The sequence below is a fragment of the Arachis ipaensis genome, chromosome B9 (genome assembly GCF_059453495.1).
Source record: "Arachis ipaensis isolate K30076 ecotype BB chromosome B9, ASM5945349v1, whole genome shotgun sequence".
Lineage (NCBI taxonomy): Eukaryota > Viridiplantae > Streptophyta > Magnoliopsida > Fabales > Fabaceae > Arachis > Arachis ipaensis.
This window is the reverse complement of record NC_142444.1, coordinates 87,880,618-87,900,639: the sequence shown is the minus strand read 5'-3', so window position 1 is coordinate 87,900,639 and position 20,022 is coordinate 87,880,618. Positions and strand designations below refer to the sequence as shown.

Genomic DNA, 20,022 nt, shown 5'->3' with positions numbered 1-20,022 from the left:
TAACTTTTTGTTTGTTTCTTATCTTTTTCAAAACTACCTAACTAACTCTCTCTCTCTCTAATTTTCAAAAATATCTCCCTTTTTTTTCAAAATTTCTTTTTAATTAACTAATTATTTCAATTTTTAAATCTTAATTTTCGAAAATTACTAACATTTTTCAAAAACTATTTTCGAAAATCACTAACTCTTTTTCAAAAATAATTTTTGAAAATTCTCCTTCTCTCTCATCTTATTCTATTTATTTATTCATCTGCTAACATCTCTTGCTCACATCACTCACCAAATTCGAACCCCCTCTTCCATCTGTGTTCGAATTTTTCTCTTCTTCTACTAACAATAAGGAACCTCTTTACTGTGACATAGAGGATTCCTCTTCTTTTCTTGTTCTCTTCTCTTTCTTATGAGCAGGAACAAGGAAAAAGGCATTTTTGTTGAAGCTGATCCAGAACCTGAAAGGACTCTGAAGAGGAAACTAAGAGAAGCTAAATTACAACAATCCAGAGACAACCTTATTGAAAATTTCGAACAAGTAAAGGAGATGGCAGCCGAACCCAACAATAATAATGCAAGGAGGATGCTTGGTGACTTTACTGCACCTAATTCTAATTTACATGGAAGAAGCATCTCCATTCCTGCCATTAGAGCAAACAACTTTGAGCTGAAACCTCAATTAGTTTCTCTGATGCAGCAGAACTGCAAGTTTCATGGACTTCCATCTGAAGATCCTTTTCAGTTCTTAACTGAATTCTTGCAGATCTGTGATACTGTTAAGACTAATGGAGTAGATCCTGAAGTCTACAGGCTCATGCTTTTCCCTTTTGCTGTAAGAGACAGAGCTAGAGTATGGTTGGACTCTCAACCCCGAGATAGCCTGAACTCTTGGGATAAGCTAGTCACGGCTTTCTTAGCCAAGTTCTTTCCTCCTCAAAAGCTTAGTAAACTTAGAGTGGACGTTCAGACCTTCGGACAGAAAGAAGGTGAATCCCTCTATGAAGCTTGGGAGAGATACAAAGGACTGACCAAAAAGTGTCCTAATGACATGCTTTCAGAATGGACCATCCTGGATATCTTCTATGATGGTTTGTCTGAATTGGCAAAGATGTCATTGGATACTTCTGCAGGTGGATCCATTCACCTAAAGAAAACACCTACAGAAGCTCAAGAACTCATTGACATGGTTGCTAATAACCAGTTCATGTACACTTCTGAGAGGAATCCTGTGAGTAATGGGACGCCTATGAAGAAGGGAGTTCTTGAAATTGATACTCTGAGTGCCATATTGGCTCAGAATAAAATATTGACTCAGCAAGTCAATATGATTTCCCAGAGTCTGAATGGAATGCAAGCTGCATCCAACAGTACTCAGGAGGCATCTTCTGAAGAAGAAGCTTATGATCCAGAGAACCCTGTAATAGCAGAGGTAAATTATATGGGTGAACCTTATGGAAACACATATAATCCATCATGGAGAAATCACCCAAATCTCTCATGGAAGGATCAAAAGCCTCAACAAGGCTTTAATAATGGTGGAAGAAACAGGTTTAGCAATAGCAAGCCTTTTCCATCATCCACTCAGCAACAGACAGAGAACTCTGAACAAAATACTTTTAATTTAGCAAACTTAGTCTCTGATCTATCCAAGGCCGCTGCAAGTTTCGTGAATGAAACAAGGTCTTCCATTAGAAATTTGGAAGCACAAGTGGGCCAGCTGAGTAAAAGGATCACTGAAATCCCTCCTAGTACTCTCCCAAGCAATACAGAAGAGAATCCAAAAGGAGAGTGCAAGGTCATTGACATAAGCATCATGGCCGAACCTGTAAGGGAAGGAGAGGACATGAATCCCAAGGAGGAAGACCTCCTGGGACGTCCAGTGATCAATAAGGAGTTTCCCTCTAAGGAACCAAAGGAATCTGAGGCTCATCTAGAGACCATAGAGATTCTATTAAACCTCCTTATGCCATTCATGAGCTCTGATGAGTATTCCTCTTCTGAAGAGAATGAGGATGTTACTGAAGAGCAAGCTGCCAAGTTCCTTGGTGCAATCATGAAGCTAAATGCCAAATTATTTGGTATTGAGACTTGGGAAGATGAACCTGATGACAAGTCATCCTAGCCTATTTTAACTAGTCTTTTTCTTTTGTTTTCATTAGAATTATGCACTTTCTTGAGCTACAAGCAAGCTAATTGAGTAGATTTTCATGTTTCCCTTGATTGAACCAACCATATATGAATTCATGCCATTTCATGAGGTTTTATGCTATATTTGTTGCATATTATGAAAGAATGAATATCTCATGATTTTGAGCATAGCTTTGATGAGTTTGGTTGATTAATGATAGGTGAAGAAAGCTTGGAGAAAGGTTGAAGCAAGAAGGAATGGCTAGGAGTGAAGAGAGGACAATGGAATAAGTGAAATTGAACCAGGAAGCAAGAAGCTGGACCTAAAGTTAGCATCAAACTTTTGCACAAACTTTTGGTTGAAAAGTTAGCCCCAACGTTAGCCCCCTAACTTGGAGGCTAACGTTGGAACTTGAAAATTCTCCCCTGGGCTCCAAAAGTTTGCGCCAACGTTAGCCCCCTAACTTTGAGGCTAACGTTGGCACATGAATTTCTCCCCTGGGCACCAAAAGTTTGAGCCAACGTTAGCCCCCTAACTTTGAGGCTAACGTTGGCACATGAATTCCTCCCTGGCCATCCAACGTTTGCGCCAACGTTAGCCCCCTAACTTGGAGGCTAACGTTGGCACATGAAAATTCAAGGAAGAGGAGCAAAAGTTTGTGCCAACGTTAGCCCCCTAACTTGGTGGCTAACGTTGGCGCCACTAGCACACAAGGCAAGAGCAACGTTAGGGTCAAAGTTAGACCCCTAACGTTGGCACCAACGTTCATACCAGTAAGTTTTGTGGGCTGCTATGAAAAGTTGGAGCCAAAGTTAGACCCCTAACTTTAGCTCCAACTTTTGGTCCAACTTTTGCAAAACTCAAACCCGGTTCAATTGGTTCACTTTGGTTCTTCTCCAAACTTCAAGAGCAATCAACCAAGGCCTCTTTCAACCCAATTCCACCAAGAGCAAAGGCCCAACTCAAGGCTTGAAGATCATTTGAAGAAAGTGTATAAATAGGATAGAATTCAAGTCCTTCAGGGAGCTTTCCTTTTGGAATTTTCATAATAGTTTTCGGAGAGCTTTGGATATTGAGTGATCTTTAATTTCTTTGTCTTGGGGAAGGAGAATTCACTTCTCTTCCTCTTCATTTTATTGCTTTCTATTTCAATTGCAATTGTCTTGGATCTTGGATCGGAGAATTGAAGAAATTCTGTTTCAATCTCAATCTTGGATCTCTCTGTTTCTTTACTGTTAATTGAACTTCATTTCCGGTTAATTGCTCTTCATCTATTCTCTTTGCAATTTACAATTCCCTTGCAATTGTTCTTATTGGATCTAGGAAGGCATTGAGATCTAGACTTAGTTTTCTAGTCTCTGGGTCCTGAGATCCAAATCTCCAATTTACATTCTGTTTCTTGCTTTTAATGTTCATTTACTTTACTGCTTCAAGATCCGTTTCAATCCCAATTCCCTTTTACTCTTCTGTTTGATGCAATTTAACTTTTCCTTGTTTAATTTCTGCAAACCCACGTCCCAATCCGCTTTACATTTCAAGCAATTTACATTCCTTGCACTTTAAGATTCCGTAATTTACATTTCTTGAACTCTAAGTTTCTGCCATTTAATTTCTTGTTCTTTAAGATTCAGCAATTTAATTTCCTACTCTCTTTACTTTCATGTAATTTACATTCTGCAAATCACAAATCACCCAACCAACACTCAATTCGCTTGACTAAATCAACCACTAAACTAAAATTGCTCAATCCTTCAATCCCTGTGGGATCGACCTCACTCCCGTGAGTTTTTATTACTTGATGCGACCCGGTACACTTGCCGGTTAGATTTGTGTGTTTTGGGAGAAATTTATTTTTCACCAAAATACTCATCAGAACCTCCCTTGTTCACCAATGAACTAAGTGATCTGGATCAACTGACATTGCCTCAGAAGAGACAGGATCCTGGAAAGTTCATAATACCTTGTATCATAGGCACCATGATCTTTAAGGCTCTGTGTGATCTTGGTTCAGGGATAAACCTCATGCCCCTCTCTGTAATAGAGAAACTGGGAATCTATGGGGTGCAAGCTACTAAAATCTCATTAGAAATGGCAGACAATTCAAGAAAACAGGCTTATGGACAAGTAGAGGACGTGTTAGTAAAGGTTGAAGGCCTTTACATCCCTGCTAATTTCATAGTCCTGGATACTGGAAAGGAAGAGGATGAATCCATCATCCTAGGAAGACCTTTCCTGGCCACAGCAAGCGCTGTGATTGATGTGGACAGAGGAGAATTGATCCTTCAAATAAATGAGGACAACCTTGTGTTTACAACTCAAGGATCTCTCTCTGCATCCATGGAGAGGAAGCAGAAAAAGCTTCTCTCAAAGCAGAGTCAAACAAAGCCCCCACAGTCAAACTCTAAGTTTGGTGTTGGGAGGCCACAACCAAACTCTAAGTTTGGTGTTGAACCCCCATATCCAAACTCTAAGTTTGGTGTTGGAGAGTCTCAACAATGCTCTGAATATCTGTGAGGCTCCATGAGAGCCCACTGTCAAGCTATTGACATTAAAGAAGCGCTTGTTGGGAGGCAACCCAATTTTTATCTAACTATATTTTTCTTAGTTATATGTTTTTATAGGTTCATGATCATGTGGAGTCACAAAGTAAATATAAAATTTGAAAACGAAATCAAAAACAGCAGAAGAAAAATCACACCCTGGAGGAAGCATCTGCCTGGCGTTCAACGCCAGAACAAAGCATGGTTCTGGCGCTGAACGCCCAAAATGGGCAGTATCTGGGCGCTGAACGCCCAAAATGGGCATCATCTGGGCGCTGAACGCCAGAATTGGACCCTGGAGAGGAGCTGGCGCTGAACGCCCAGAACAAGCATGGTTCTGGCGTTCAACGCCAGAAATGGGCAACAAATGGGTGTTGAACGCCCAAAATGGGCACCAACCTGGTGCTGAACGCCCAGAGTTGTGTGCAAGGGCATTTTACATGCCTAATTTGGTGCAAGGTTATAAATCCTTGAACACCTCAGGATCTGTGGACCCCACAGGATCATCTCAGGATCTGTGGACCCCACAGGATCACCTCAGGATCTGTGGACCCCACAGGATCCCCACCTTCCTCCACTCACTTCTTCTCACCCCTCTTTCATAAAATCCCATAAACACTCTTCCCCAAAACCATTCACCAATCACCTCAATCTCTCTTCCCCATCACCTCTTCACCACTCACATCCATCCACTCTTCCCCATAAACCTACCTCATAAACTCCACCTACCTTCAAAATTCAAAATCAATTTCCCACCCTACATGGCCGAACTTCACCCCCCTCCCTTCCCTATATAAAGCCTTCCATTCTTCCTCATTTTCACACAACACAACCCTCTCTTCTCTTCTTGGCCGAAACACATCTTCCCTCTCTTCTCCATATTTTCTTCTTTTTCTTCTTCTTCATCTTTTCTTTCTTCTCTTGCTCGAGTGCAAGCAAAATTCTAAGTTTGGTTTGGTAAAAGCATAAGATTTTTGTTTTTCCATTACCATTGATGGCACCTAAGACCGGAGAATCCTCTAGAAAAGGGAAAGGGAAGACAAAAGCTTCCACCTCCGAGTCATGGGAGATGGAAAGGTTCATCTCCAAAGTCCATCAAAACCACTTCTATGATGTTGTGGCCAAGAAGAAGGTGATCCCCGAGGTCCCTTTCAAACTCAAAAGAAATGAGTATCCGGAGATCTGACATGAAATTCAAAGAAGAGGTTGGGAAGTTCTAACAAATCCCATCCAACAAGTCGGCATCCTAATGGTTCAAGAGTTCTATGCCAATGCATGGATCACCAAGAACCATGATCAAAGTAAGAACCCGGATCCAAAGAACTATTTTACAATGGTTCGGGGGAAATACTTAGATTTTAGTCCGGAGAATGTAAGGTTGGCGTTCAACTTGCCAAACATGGAAGAGAACGCACGCCCCTACACAAGGAGAGTCAACTTTGATCAAAGGTTGGACCAAGTCCTTATGGACATATGTGTGGAAGGAGCTCAATAGAAGATTGACTCCAAAGGCAAGCTGGTTCAACTAAGAAGATTGGACCTCAAGCCTGTGGCTAGAGGATGGTTGGAATTCATCCAATGCTCCATCATCCCCACTAGCAACCGATCTGAAGTTACTGTGGATCGGGCCATCATGATTCATAGCATCATGATTAGAGAAGAGGTGGAAGTTCATGAGATTATACCTCAAGAACTCTACAAGGTGGCTGACAAGTCCTCCACTATGGCAAGGTTAGCCTTTCCTCACCTCATTTGCCACCTATGCAATTCGGCTGGGATTGACATAGAGGGAGATATCCTCATTAAAGAGGACAAGCCCATCACTAAGAAAAAGATGGAGCAAGCAAGAGAGCCCATTCATGGAGCTCAAGAGGTGCAGGAAGCTCATCACCATGAGATCCCGGAGATGCCTCAAATGCATTTTCCTCCACAAAACTATTGGGAGCAAATCAACACCTTCCTAGGAGAATTCAGTTCCAACATGGGACAACTAAGGGTGGAACATCAAGAGCACTCCATCATCCTTCATGAAATCAGAAAAGATCAAAAAGCAATGAGGGAGCAGCAACAAAGGCAAGGAAGAGACATAGAAGAGCTCAAGGACATCATTGGTTCCTCAAGAAGGAAACGCCACCATCACTAAGGTGGACTCATTCCTTGTTCTTACTTTCTTTGTTTTTCGTTTTCTCTATGTTATGTGCTTATCTATGTTTGTGTCTTCATTACATGATCATTAGAAGTTAGTAACTATGTCTTAAAGTTATGAATGTTCTATGAACCCATCACCTCTCTTAAATGAAAACTGCTTTAATTCAAAAGAACAAGAAGTACATGAGTTTTGAATTTATCCTTGAACTTAGTTTAATTATATTGATGTGATGACAATACTTTTTGTTTTCTGAATGAATGCTTGAACAATGCATATGTCTTTTGAAGTTGTTGTTTAAGAATGTTAAATATGTTGGCTCTTGAAAGAATGATGATAAGGAGACATGTTATTTGATAATCTGAAAAATCATAAAAATGATTCTTGAAGTAAGAAAAAGCAGCAAAGAACAAAGCTTGCAGAAAAAAAAAAGAAAAAAAATAGGCGAAAAAAATAAAAAGAAAAAACAAGCAGAAAAAGCCAAAAGCTCTTAAAATCAAGAGGCAAGAGCAAAAAGCCAATAACCCTTAAAACCAAAAGGTAAGGGTAAATAAGAAGGATCCCAAGGCTTTGAGCATCACTGGATAGGAGGGCCTAAAGGAATAAAATCCTGGCCTAAGCGGCTACACCAAGCTGTCCCTAACCATGTGCTTGTGGCGTGAAGGTGTCAAGTGAAAACTTGAGACTGAGCGGTTAAAGTCAAGGTCCAAAGCAAAAAAAGAGTGTGCTTAAGAACCCTGGATACCTCTAATTGGGGACTTTAGCAAAGCTGAGTCACAATCTGAAAAGGTTCACCCAATTATGTGTCTGTGGCATTTATGTATCCGGTGGTAATACTGGAAAACAAAGTGCTTGGGGCCACGGCCAAGACTCATAAAGAAGCTGTGTTCAAGAATCATCATACTGAACTAGGAGAATCAATAACACTATCTGAACTCTGAGTTCCTATAGATGCCAATCATTCTGAACTTCAATGGATAAAGTGAGACGCCAAAACTATTCAAGAGGCAAAAAAAGCTACAAGTCCCGCTCATCTGATTGGAGCTATGTTTCATTGATAGTTTGGAATTTATAGTATATTCTCTTCTTTTTATCCTATTTGATTTTCATTTGCTTGGGGACAAGCAACAATTTAAGTTTGGTGTTGTGATGAGCGGATAATTTATACGCTTTTTGGCATTGTTTTTAGTATGTTTTTAGTAGAATCTAGTTACTTTTAGGGATGTTTTCATTAGTTTTTATGTTAAATTCACATTTCTGGAATTTACTATGAGTTTGTGTATTTTTCTGTGATTTCAGGTATTTTCTGGCTGAAATTGAGGGACTTGAGCAAAAATCAGATTCAGAGGTTGAAGAAGGACTGCTGATGCTGTTGGATTCTGACCTACCTTCACTCAAAATGGATTTTCTGGAGCTACAAAACTCAAAATGGCGCGCTTCCAATTGCGTTCGAAAGTAGACATCCAGGGCTTTCCAGCAATGTATAATAGTCCATACTTTGCCCAAGTTTAGACGACACAAACTGGCGTTCAACGCCAGTTCTCTGCCCAATTCTGGCGTCCAGCGCCACAAACAAGATGCAAAGTGGAGTTCAACGCCCAAACTGGCACAAAAACTAGTGTTCAACTCCAAGAAGGACCTACACGTGAAACACTCAAGCTCAGCCCAAGCACACACCAAGTGGGCCCCGGAAGTGGATTTATGCATCAATTACTTACTTCTGTAAACCCTAGTAGCTAGTTTATTATAAATAGGACCTTTTACTATTGTATTAGACATCTTTGATCAGTTGTATGCTATCTTAGATCACATTTGAAGGCTGGCCTCTCGGCCATGCCTGGACCTTTCACTTATGTATTTTCATACGGTAGAGTTTCTGCACTCCATAGATTAAGGTGTGGAGCTCTGCTGTTCCTCAAAGATTAATGCAAAGTACTACTATTTTCTATTCAACTCAACTTATTCCGCTTCTAAGATATTCATTCGCACTTCAACCTGAATGTGATGAACGTGACAATCATCATCATTCCCTATGAACGCGTGCCTGACAACCACTTCCGTTCTACATTAGATTGAATGAGTATCTCTTAGATCTCTTAATCAGAATCTTCGTGGTGTAAGCTAGATTGATGGCGGCATTCAAGAGAATCCGGAAAGTCTAAACCTTGTCTGTGGTATTCCGAGTAGGATTCAATGATTGAATGAATGTGACGAGCTTCAAACTCGCGAGTGCTGGGCGTAGTGACAGACGCAAAAGGAGGGTGAATCCTATTCCAGCATGATCGGGAACCTCAGATGATTAGCCGTGCCGTGACAGGGCATCTTGGACCATTTTCACAAGAGGAGGGGATGTAGCCACTGACAACGGTGATGCCCTTGCATAAAGCCAGCCATGGAAATGAGTAAGACTGATTGGATGAAGACAGCAGGAAAGCAGAGGTTCAGAGGAACGAAAGCATCTCTACATGCTTATCTGAAATTCTCACCAATGAATTACATAAGTGTTTCTATCCCTATTCTATGTTTACTTATTAATTAATTTCTAAAACTCCATAATCAATTATTATCCGCCTGACTGTGATTTACAAGGTGACCATAACTTGCTTCATACCAACAATCTCCGTGGGATCGACCCTTACTCACGTGAGGTTTATTACTTGGACGACCCAGTGCACTTGCTGGTTAGTTGTATCGAAGTTGTGACAAATTATGAATTGAGATTAGAGCACCATGTTTTTGGAGCCATTACCAGAGATCACAATTTCGTGCACCACCACGCCTTCGACCTCAAGTGGCACGCCCAACTTTGCTTGGCCTTCTCTAGTGTTGGCGTGCCACGCCTGGGTCTTCAAGTGGCACGCCCAAGTGAGGATGAGAGCTAGCGTGCCACTCCTCCGACACCAAGTGGCATGCCTAGCTTTGCTTTTGGCCTTCTCTAGTGTTGGCGTGCCACGCCTGGGTCTTCAAGTGGCACGCCCAAGTGAGGATGAGAGCTGGCGTGCCACGTTTTCGACACCAAGTGGCACGCCTAGCTTTACTTTGGCCATCTCTAGTGTTGGCGTGCCACGCCTGGGTCTTCAAGTGGCACGCCCAAGTGAGGATGAGAGTTGGCGTGCCACGCCTTCGACACCAAGTGGCACGCCCAAGTGCTTGGACCTTCAATCTCTTCTCTGGAAATTTGTACTGGCGTGCCACGCCTTGATGCTCAAGTGGCATGCCCACCTTAAGGTGGCTCCTTTAAGCTTGGCGTGCCACGCCTGGGTCTTCAAGTTGCACGCCCAAGTTATGGTTTGGAGCTAGCATGCCACGCCTTCGATACCAAGTGGCACGCCCAAGTGGTTGTCCTTTCTGCATTGATGAACTGGCGTGCCACCCCCAATGGTTCAAGTGGCATGCCCATCATGTGTGATGGTCTTGGCGTGCCACGCCCCTTTTGTGGCTTTCAGCATTGCTCTCTGGAAAACAATACTGGCGTTCCATGCCCAGCTTCTGGCGTGCCACGCCCATGTAAAAGATTGAATCATGCTTCTCTGGAAATCTTTACTGGCGTGCCACGCCCAGCTCCTGGCGTGCCACGCCCACACACTTTCATGGCGTTTGCTCCAAGTGGCACGCTAGTTTTACACGCCTAGCTTTGTTTTGTTGTTTTCTTCCCTTTTTGTTGTTTTTTTCACCTGAAATTCAGCACAAACCCATTTCAATGCAATGTACCAGAATATTCATCAATTAGTTCATGAATTGTAATGATTAAATGAGATTATGCTCTTTTATGGTCCTTTTTAGTCAAGAAAAAAGGGTAAATGATGCAAGTCATCACAACACCAAACTTAAGCTTTGCTTGTCCCAAGCAAATCAATGTGAGTAGTCTTTAATTGGATTGAAACTTGACCTTGAAGAAAAGCATTCACTACCAAAGATAGGGATATGTGTTAACTCATGCATGAATCTTAATGATTTGATGTCAAAATGAACTCCTAGACTCTTTAGGATTCTTCCATGTATTTGCCTTAGGTTCCCTTTCTATTGATTGTCACCTTGAAGTAGCAAGGATTGTTTCTTCTTCTTTGTTTGTTCTTTCATTTTCAATTCTTTTTTTTTCATTGACCACGACTCTAAATGTTTTGTCTCAAGACGACCTTTTAATTAGGCTTTCAATTAGCCCTCCCAAACCAGTTGGCTTTAGGGTATTAGGTGTTGAAACACCCCTAAGAATTTACTTGCTCAGGTCTCTTTTCTTGACACATCTTCACCACAAGCATCTACTAGGATATCTAACTCTTTTGAGCTATTTAGTGTTTCCTTTCATCCTAGTAGTTGATGCTCAGAGCCTTGGGTCTTTGTTGCTTACTACTTCTTGGTTCTATGGATATTCAAGGGACACTCTTAGTCTCTACTTGTCATACCCCTCCAAGTCTAATTGCTTATTATGACTTATTTTCTTTCAAATTCATCCAGGGTCCTTTACTTAGTTCCTTGTCTCTTAATTTTGAATGGTCTCACTTGGTCTTAGTCTCTTCTACTCTTGTTTTTGCACAACTCACAATAGACTCTTGTGGAAACAAACTATTCTTTTATTGATGATTATGAAACTTCAAATAACATTGCATTTTCTTTCTTGAAAACATAAAGGACTCATAAAAGACTTCAGGAAATTAAACATAAAACATAAACTATCCTAGCATTGCAACTATTATTAAATAGAAACATAAAGAAAACTAAACAGAATTTTAGAATTTTAAAAGTGTCCACCATAGGACTCAAAAACCTTGAACAGCTTCAGTTTATTGGCCCTTTTCCTTTGTCTTTCTTTTTGGAGGAGGAGGAATCATCATCATCCTTCTTGGAGGATCTGATGAGAAGACTTTTGATGGATTAGAATTTCACTAATGGAGTCTTGTTGTAAAGTATAGTTTCTAAACCAACAATAGTCATTTCATACAAACAATTTGTTTGTCACAAGTAACAAACCCCTAAAATCTATAAACCGAAGTATTTAAACCTCAGGTCGTTCTCCCTAGGAATTGCAATAAAGTGTCTTGTTATTGGTTATGAGTTATATTTGGGGTTTTTGATAAGAGGCATGAAAAGTAAATGGAAATGAAAAAAACTAACAACTAAAGAGGTCTTGGCAAGGTTTGGTGGTCAAGGATCTCTATCCTTATCTCTAACCAAAACATAAGAATTGGCAAGGACCAACCCCACAAAGTTAACCCCTAACTAATAGTAGGGGAAAGTCAAGTGAGCTATGTCAATCCAAGTCCATAAGTCTTAGTTCTCCACCAAATCAATTAGTGAGATCTAGAGTTAATGGCTCCCAATCGTCAATCACTTGGACATTAGTAACTTAAGAGTTCCTAAGTTACCTTCCTAAGCCAAGAGTACTAAAATATACTCTAACATCTTCTCAAGCATTTTGACAAACACTTGGAAGGTATGAAAGGAAGGGAACAAGAGTAGATCTACAACAATTATTATGAATTACCTCAACTTGAATTGAAAGAAAAGAAAGGGAACAAGAGTAGATCTACAACAAAACATAGAAACAACATAAAGGAAATTACAACAAAAGAATAGAAGAACAAGATGTAGAAACAAGGAATTGAAAGGTAGAAGTAGATGAAAACATGAATTGAAACCTAGATCTATGATTATTGAGCTAAACCTACTCCTAATTCTAGAGAGAAGTGAGAGCTTCTCTCTCTAAAACTAACTAAAACTAATATTAATGTGTGTAAATGATGCTAAGTTGTTGATTTCCTCCAATCCTTGGTCCTTTAAATGCATTTTGGCACCAAAGTTGGTTGTAAACTGGGCCCCACAGCTCCTCAAAATTGCTGGGCACGTTTTCTATTAAAAAATCATGTGCGACCATCGACGCGTACGCGCACGGCGCGCGTGCGCGTCCCTTGCAATTTCGCGATCCACGCGTGTGCGTACAGTGCACGTGCGCGTAGATGGACATATCCAATTCTTTGGCTTTTTTCCATGTGTTCTCCATTTTGCATGCTTTCCTTTTTACTCCTTTGATCCTTCCTAGCCTTTTCAACCTGAAATCACTTAACAAACAAATCAAGGCATCTAGTGGAACCAAGGTGAATTGAATTTAGCTAATTAAAGACGTAGAAAGCATGTTTTCACACTTAAGCACAAATTAGGAGACAATCATGAAACCATGCTATTTCATTGAATAAATATGGGTAAAAGGTTGTAAAACCCCTAAATCAAGCACAAGATAAACCCTACAAATTGGGTTTATCAACCTCCCCACACTTAAACCAAGCATGTCCTCATGCTTAAACCAAGAGAAAGCAAAGGGTATCAATATTTATTCAATGAAGGCTAACTAAATACAATCTACATATATGCACAAGGGCTAAGGACTAGTAAGTCTAATCCATAATTGAATTGAGTTATTAAATATTTTTACAAACTTGCAAGAAAAGTGATGATTATAGGTGAAAACATGTAATTGAGCATCAAACCCTCACCGGATGTGTTTGCACTCTATTCGCTCAAGTGTTTAGGGTTGATTCTCTCAATTCTCCTCTATTTCATGCTTTCTAAGATTTGTTTTTCTTCTAACAATCAACATTTATTCAATGCATGCATACAAGTATCATGAGGTCTTTTCGTAGGTTATAATGGGGCTAGGGTCAAGGTAGGATGCATATATGGTCAAGTGAGCTTGAAATTTGAATCTTTGATCAACTTAAACTTCCCACCTAACCTATGACATCCTATACAATTAAGTTCTAACCTAACTACCCATTTTTCACTTTTTAACACACTCATGCATTTTCTTTTCATTTCACAACACTTATGCATTGATCCTTATTGAGCTTTGCTTTGGGGCATTTTGTCCCCTTTTTATTTCTTTCTTTTTTTTTCTTTGTTTCTTTCTTTTTCTATTTTTTTTCCTCATTTTTCATATTTTTTTTCTTTCTTTCTTTCATATACAAGAACTTCAATGCATAAGGTCTATACATTTAATCAATACATGAGCTTGTAACCAATTCCCAATATTTACAACAAAAATTACAAAACTACCCTTTTACTCTTCCAATGTCCCAAACTATCTCACACTTGAATGTTACTCACACTCACTACTAGCCTAAGCTAATCAAAGATCCAAATAAAGGACGTTTATTGTTTTTCACTTAAAGGCTTGTAATGTGCTAAAATAAGAACAAGTGGGTTAATCGTAGGCTCAAAGTTGGCTAACAATGGAAGATAAAAGGTAAGGCTATTTGGGTAAGTGAGCTAAATGAAACAATAGCCTCAATCATATAAATGCATGAATACACAAAATAATAGACATAAAAAATCAAACAAATCAAAGATTACAATCATAGAAAGAGAATAATGCACACAAGAAGGAAAAATAAGTGGTTATAAGATGTAACCACGCCATTAGGCTCAAATCTCACTTGCTTGTGTTCTTACCTCAAAACATGTTCCATAATATATGTAATTCAAGCAAGTTTTAATGAAAAGTTTTCACTCAAATCAATTGGTGCCCTATAGATAGAAATCTTGAAGAACCTCATTATTTTGACTAAGCTTATTGTGAATATATATGAAAAATTAAGAAAATAAAACAAAAATCCTAAAAGACCTAAAATGAAATGCAAAAGTGTTGAAATTAGAAATTTGTCACCCGAAATTGCCGATCGGTCAGACGACCTCCCCACACTTAAAAGTTTGCACCGTCCTCGGTGCATTCAAAGATGAGCAAGGGGGTACGGCGACTCTCCGGGTTGCTACCTTCAGCTGGTAGGTCAACCAGTTACTGCGCGTTCTTTCTTCCGCTTCCATTTTGGCTTGTGGTGCATCATTCATGAAAAACAAAAATATAACACCATAAGATAAGAAAACAAAAGCAAGGAAGCATACATTCTTGGAATGACAAATAAGTGTGTGAATTCTAAATTGTGCGCGGTTTAGAACACCCATTAGCATAAAAAGCGATGTCACAAAAGAAGCATGCACTTTACTCATTCTAGTATGCTTGAGATGCTTTAAGTAAGCTTGTAAGGTAAAACAAGCATTAAACAAGCATGGGAGGATTCAAGCTAAAAGCATATGGATGCATATGATCATGAAATACAATGAATTGAGGTAAATGCACAACATCCGTCAAAATTTGCCTATCTAAAGGAAAGAATTCAAATCACATGGTGGTTGATGAGCGGATAATTTATACGCTTTTTGGCATTGTTTTTAGGTAGTTTTTAGTCTGATTTAGTTAGTTTTTACTATATTTTTATTAGTTTTTAAATAAAAATCACATTTATGGACTTTACTATGAGTTTGTGTATTTTTCTATGATTTCAGGTATTTTCTAGTTGAAATTTAGGGACCTGAGCAAAAATCTGATTCAGAGGCTAAAAAAGGAGTGCAGATGTTGTTGGATTCTGATCTCCCTGCACTCGAAATAGATTTTCTGGAGCAACAGAAACTCAATTGGTGCGCTCTCAATTGCGTTGGAAAGTAGACATCCAGGGCTTTCCAGAAATATATAATAGTCCATACTTTGCCCAAGTTTTGATGATGCAAACTGGCGCTCAAACGCCACCTTCCTGCCTTATTCTGAAGTTAAACACCAGAAACAGGTTACAAACCAGAGTTAAACGCCACAAACAAGCTGCAACCTGGCGTTTAACTCCAAGAAGAGTCTCTACACATGAAAGCTTCAATGCTCAGTCCAAGCACACACCAAGTGGGCCCCAGAAGTGGATTTCTGCACTATCTGCACTTAGTTACTTATTTTTTGTAACCCTAGCTACTAGTTTAGTATAAAAACTACTTTTAGTGATTTATTTTACATCTTTGGACATTTAGTCCTTAGACCTATGTCTTGGTCATTCTGGTTTCCCCTCTGGGGCCAAAGCCAATGAACACCATTATCACTTATGTATTTTCAACGGTGGAGTTTCTACACCCCATAGATTAAGGTGTGGAGCTTTGCTGTTCCTCATGAATTAATGCAAAGTACTATTGTTTTTCTATTCAATTCAAGCTTATTCTTATTCCAAGATATTCACTCACACTTCAACCTGATGAATGTGATGATCCGTGACACTCATCACCATTCTCACCTATTTGATAAGAGGCGTGAAAAGTAAATGGAAATGAAAATAAACTAACAACTAAAGAGGTCTTGGCAAGGTTTGGTGGTCATGGATCTCTATCCTTATCTCTAACCAAAACATAAGAATTGGCAAGGACCAACCCCACAAAGTTAACCCCTAACTAATAATAGAGGAAAGTCGAGTGAGCTATGTCAATCCAAGTCCATAAGTCCTAGTTCTCCACCAAATCAATTAGTGAGATCTAGAGTTAATGGCTCCCAATCGTCAATCACTTGGACATTAGTAACTCAAGAGTTCCTAAGTTACCTTCCCAAGCCAAGAGCACTAAAATCTACTCTAACATCTTCTCAAGCATTTTGACAAACACTTGGAAGGTATGAGAGGAAAGTATGGTAAATCTACAACAAGAATGAAGTATAACAACAATTATGGCAAAGAATTAACAAAAGCAATCAAAAGAAACACAATTATTATGAATTACCTCAACTTAAATTGAAAGAAAAGAGAGGGAACAAGAGTAGATCTACAACAAAACATAGAAACAACATAAAGGAAATTACAACAAAAGAATAGAAGAACAAGATATAGAAACAAGGAACTGAAAGGTAGAAGTAGATGAAAACATGAATTGAAACCTAGATCTAAGATTATTGAGCTAAACCTACTCCTAATTCTAGAGAGAAGTGAGAGCTTCTCTCTCTAAAACTAACTAAAACTAATCCTAATGTGTGTAACTGATGCTAAGTTGTTGATTCCCTTCAATCCTTGGTCCTTTAAAAGCATCTTGGCACCAAAGTTGGTTATAAACTGGGCCCCACAACTCCTCAAAATTGCTGGGCACATTTTCTATTAAAAAAATCATGTGCGACTATCGACGCATACACGCACGGCGCGCGTGCGCGTCCCTTTTGGTTTCGCGATCCATGCGTGCGCGTACAGTGCACATGCGCGTAGATGGACTAATGTCAGGGCATTTCGGCCAGTTTCACTGACCTTTTCTTTACTGTTTTAGGGTAGTTTCATGCATTTTCTTAGGAAATAAACAAGTTTTGGATAGAATTTCACTTACATCATGATTCAAGCAAACATTGTGAATTTTATATGATTTCATGAGAATTATGCATGAATTTAATGACAAATTGGATGATGCATGACTCATAACTTGGATTAGAGCTTTTATGCACTTTATTTGCTTGATTTCAGGACAAAGGAGGCAAGGAAAAGCCACATTAGTAGCCACGTTAGTCTAACTAACGTGACCACTAACGTGGAATGGGAGCTAGCTTGCAACGTTAATGAGAAAAGTGATCACCAATAACGTCTTCGAAGCCTTCATAGCCCACGTTAAATACCACATTAACTACATTAACGTGGTATTTAACATGGAGGAAAAGGAAGCTCCAAGCGTTAGTGGTAAAACTGAGTGCTACTAACGCTCCAAAAAGGGCAATTGGCCACGTTAAGAGTCACGTTAACTCAGTTAACGTGAACTCTAAAGTGGAAGAGAAAGATAATGCCAATGTTAGTGACACTCACCTTTGTCACTAACATTGGACTAAGCCCATATTGGCTACGTTAAGAGCCACGTTAACTTAGTTAACGTGAACTTTAACGTGGAAAGAGCAAGGAATCGCCAACGTTAGTGACACTCACCTTTGTCACTAACGTTGGACTAAGCCACCATGAGCCATGTTAGTTACCACGTTAATTACATTAACGTGGAAGCTAACGTGGAGGAAAGGGATAATGAGCCAACGTTGGTGACACTCGCCTTTGTCACTAACGTTGGAGATGGCAATCAACACCACGTTAGTGGTCATGTTAATGTAATTAACGTGAAGCACTAACGTGGGAAAGGGGCGTTTTGGAGCGTTAGTGAAAAAGGTAGGTGTCACTAACGCTCTCGAAGATTTGGCAAGCCTACGTTAAAGGTCACGTTAACTATACTAACGTGAACTCTAACGTAGGGAGAAAGGGGTACTCTCAACGTTATTGGGAAAGGTAAACCCCAGTAACATTTGCGAAGGGCTAAGAGGCAACGTTAGTAGTCACGTTAGTGCCACTAACGTTGAAGTTAACGTGGACCATTTTGGGTTAGGAACGTTAGTGAAAAAGGTGATTGTCACTAACGTTCTCGACCCCACATTTTCACTTAACGATAACACCACTAACGCCCTAAGCTAAAGTCCATGCCTACTGCACACTTTCTCTGCAAGTGAAGCTGAGCCCACTAAAGATGATAACTGCTTCAACTCAAGATCCAAAGGCCCATATCCAAGACTTGAAGAGCCAACTAGAAGATCAGAAGACTATTATAAATAGGAGTAGTTTTGAACTAGAGGAAAGCTTTTGGGAGGAGGGAGAACTTCTCTCTGTAAAATTTTACTTTCTCTACAACTTCTAGTTTTACTTTCAGAATGTATTCTCTATTTTTGTTTTCTATTCCTAGAGCTATGAACAACTAAACCCCTTTCGTTGGGTTAGGGAGCTTTGTTGTAATTTGATGGATCAATAATAGTTTTCATTATCCTTCCCCTTTCTTTTCTCTTGATTTTACTAGAAAGCTTTCAATCTTCATCCAATTGGGTAGTTATCTTGGAAAAGAAGCTATTCATACTTGGATCTCTTCGGAACCTTGGAAGAGGAATGAAGAGATCATGCTAGAAATGCTTTCTCATGTTGGACCAAATTGGGATCTAGATGGATATAGTGACATATAATCCTACCAACATTTTGATTTGAAAATACATGTGGTATAATCAGTGACCACACTTCATCTCTTCTAATGAGCAATTAGACCAAGGAATTGGCTATTGATCAAGAATTAAGAGATTGAATTACCAAGGAATTGGAATTCAATCACTTAAGATTGCCAAGGAGTTCGATGAATGCATTGATTGAGGAAGAGATGAAGATGAACTTGATCCGGAAAATACAACATCTCCTGAGCCCAATGAACTCCCCATTTCTGATCTTACCAATTCTCTTTAATTTCTGCAATTTACTTTCATGTTAAATTCCCCATTCCCCATTTAAGATTCTGCAATTTACTTTCCGTCATTTATATTTAGCTCTTTATTCCCGGAATTTACATTTTCTGCTATTTACTTTCCGCCATTTAATTTCCTGCAACTCTCACATCAAATTCTGCTTAGCTCAACTAGAACATTCCTCTAATTAAAAGTTGATTGACCAATCAATCCCTGTGGGATTCGACCTCACTCTATTGTGAGTTTTTACTTGACGACAATTTGGTATACTTGCCGAGGGAAATTGTTGAGAGATAAGTTTCCGTGCATCAAGTTTATGGCGCCGTTGCCGGGGATTGATTTTGCATCAACAATGATTAAATTGGTGGATAACTAGATTGAGCATTTTTTTATTTTGTTTGATTTCATTTGAGTAATTCACTTTCAGTTTAGCTGTTTTCTTCCTTTTCCCCTACCCTTTTCTTAGTTGTTTACAATTTAGTTTACTAACCCACTAACTGTTTGATATATTGCACCACTCACACTAACAGCATTTCTAACAAGAATACTCTCTGCATCTACCCCCTTCTTGCTTTTGCCTTGTTGGTTGAATGATAGGTAGAAGAAGCGGGGTTTCAACTTCCTTTGATTCTGAACCTGAGAGGACCTTCCTTAGATTAAGGAGGGAAGCAAGAGGAAAGAGAGTAGTTGGTACGAAGGAAGAAGAGGAGTATTTTGAACCAGATATGGATGAGAATATGGAGAACCATCATGAAGAAGAGGCTCACAACCATGGCAGAGAAGGCCCAGTGCATCATGCGGGGGAAGAGAGAAGAGTTCTGGGATCCTACATCAATCCAAACCCAGGAAACTGTGGAAGTAGCATCCAAAAGCCAAGCATACATGCCAACAACTTTGAACTAAAGCCACAGCTCATCAGCCTTGTTCAGAACAACTGTTCATTCGGAGGAAGTGTTCAAGAAGATCCCAATCAACATCTAACCACTTTTCTGAAGATATGTGACACTGTGAAGTCTAATGGTGTTCATCCTGACACCTACAGACTACTTCTATTTCCCTTCTCACTCAAGGACAAGGCATCTAAATGGCTGGAATCCTTCCCGAATGAGAGCTTAACAACCTGGGAAGATGTGAT

At 39.6% G+C, this 20,022-nt stretch overlaps 1 non-coding gene across 1 annotated transcript; it reads right to left on the bottom strand.

The window, feature by feature from the left end:
• Positions 1–937: 937 nt before the first annotated feature.
• Positions 938–1,045, bottom strand: LOC148545360 (small nucleolar RNA R71). The gene has a single exon (XR_015901948.1). It is a non-coding gene; the product is annotated as a small nucleolar RNA R71 (small nucleolar RNA).
• Positions 1,046–20,022: the final 18,977 nt, after the last annotated feature.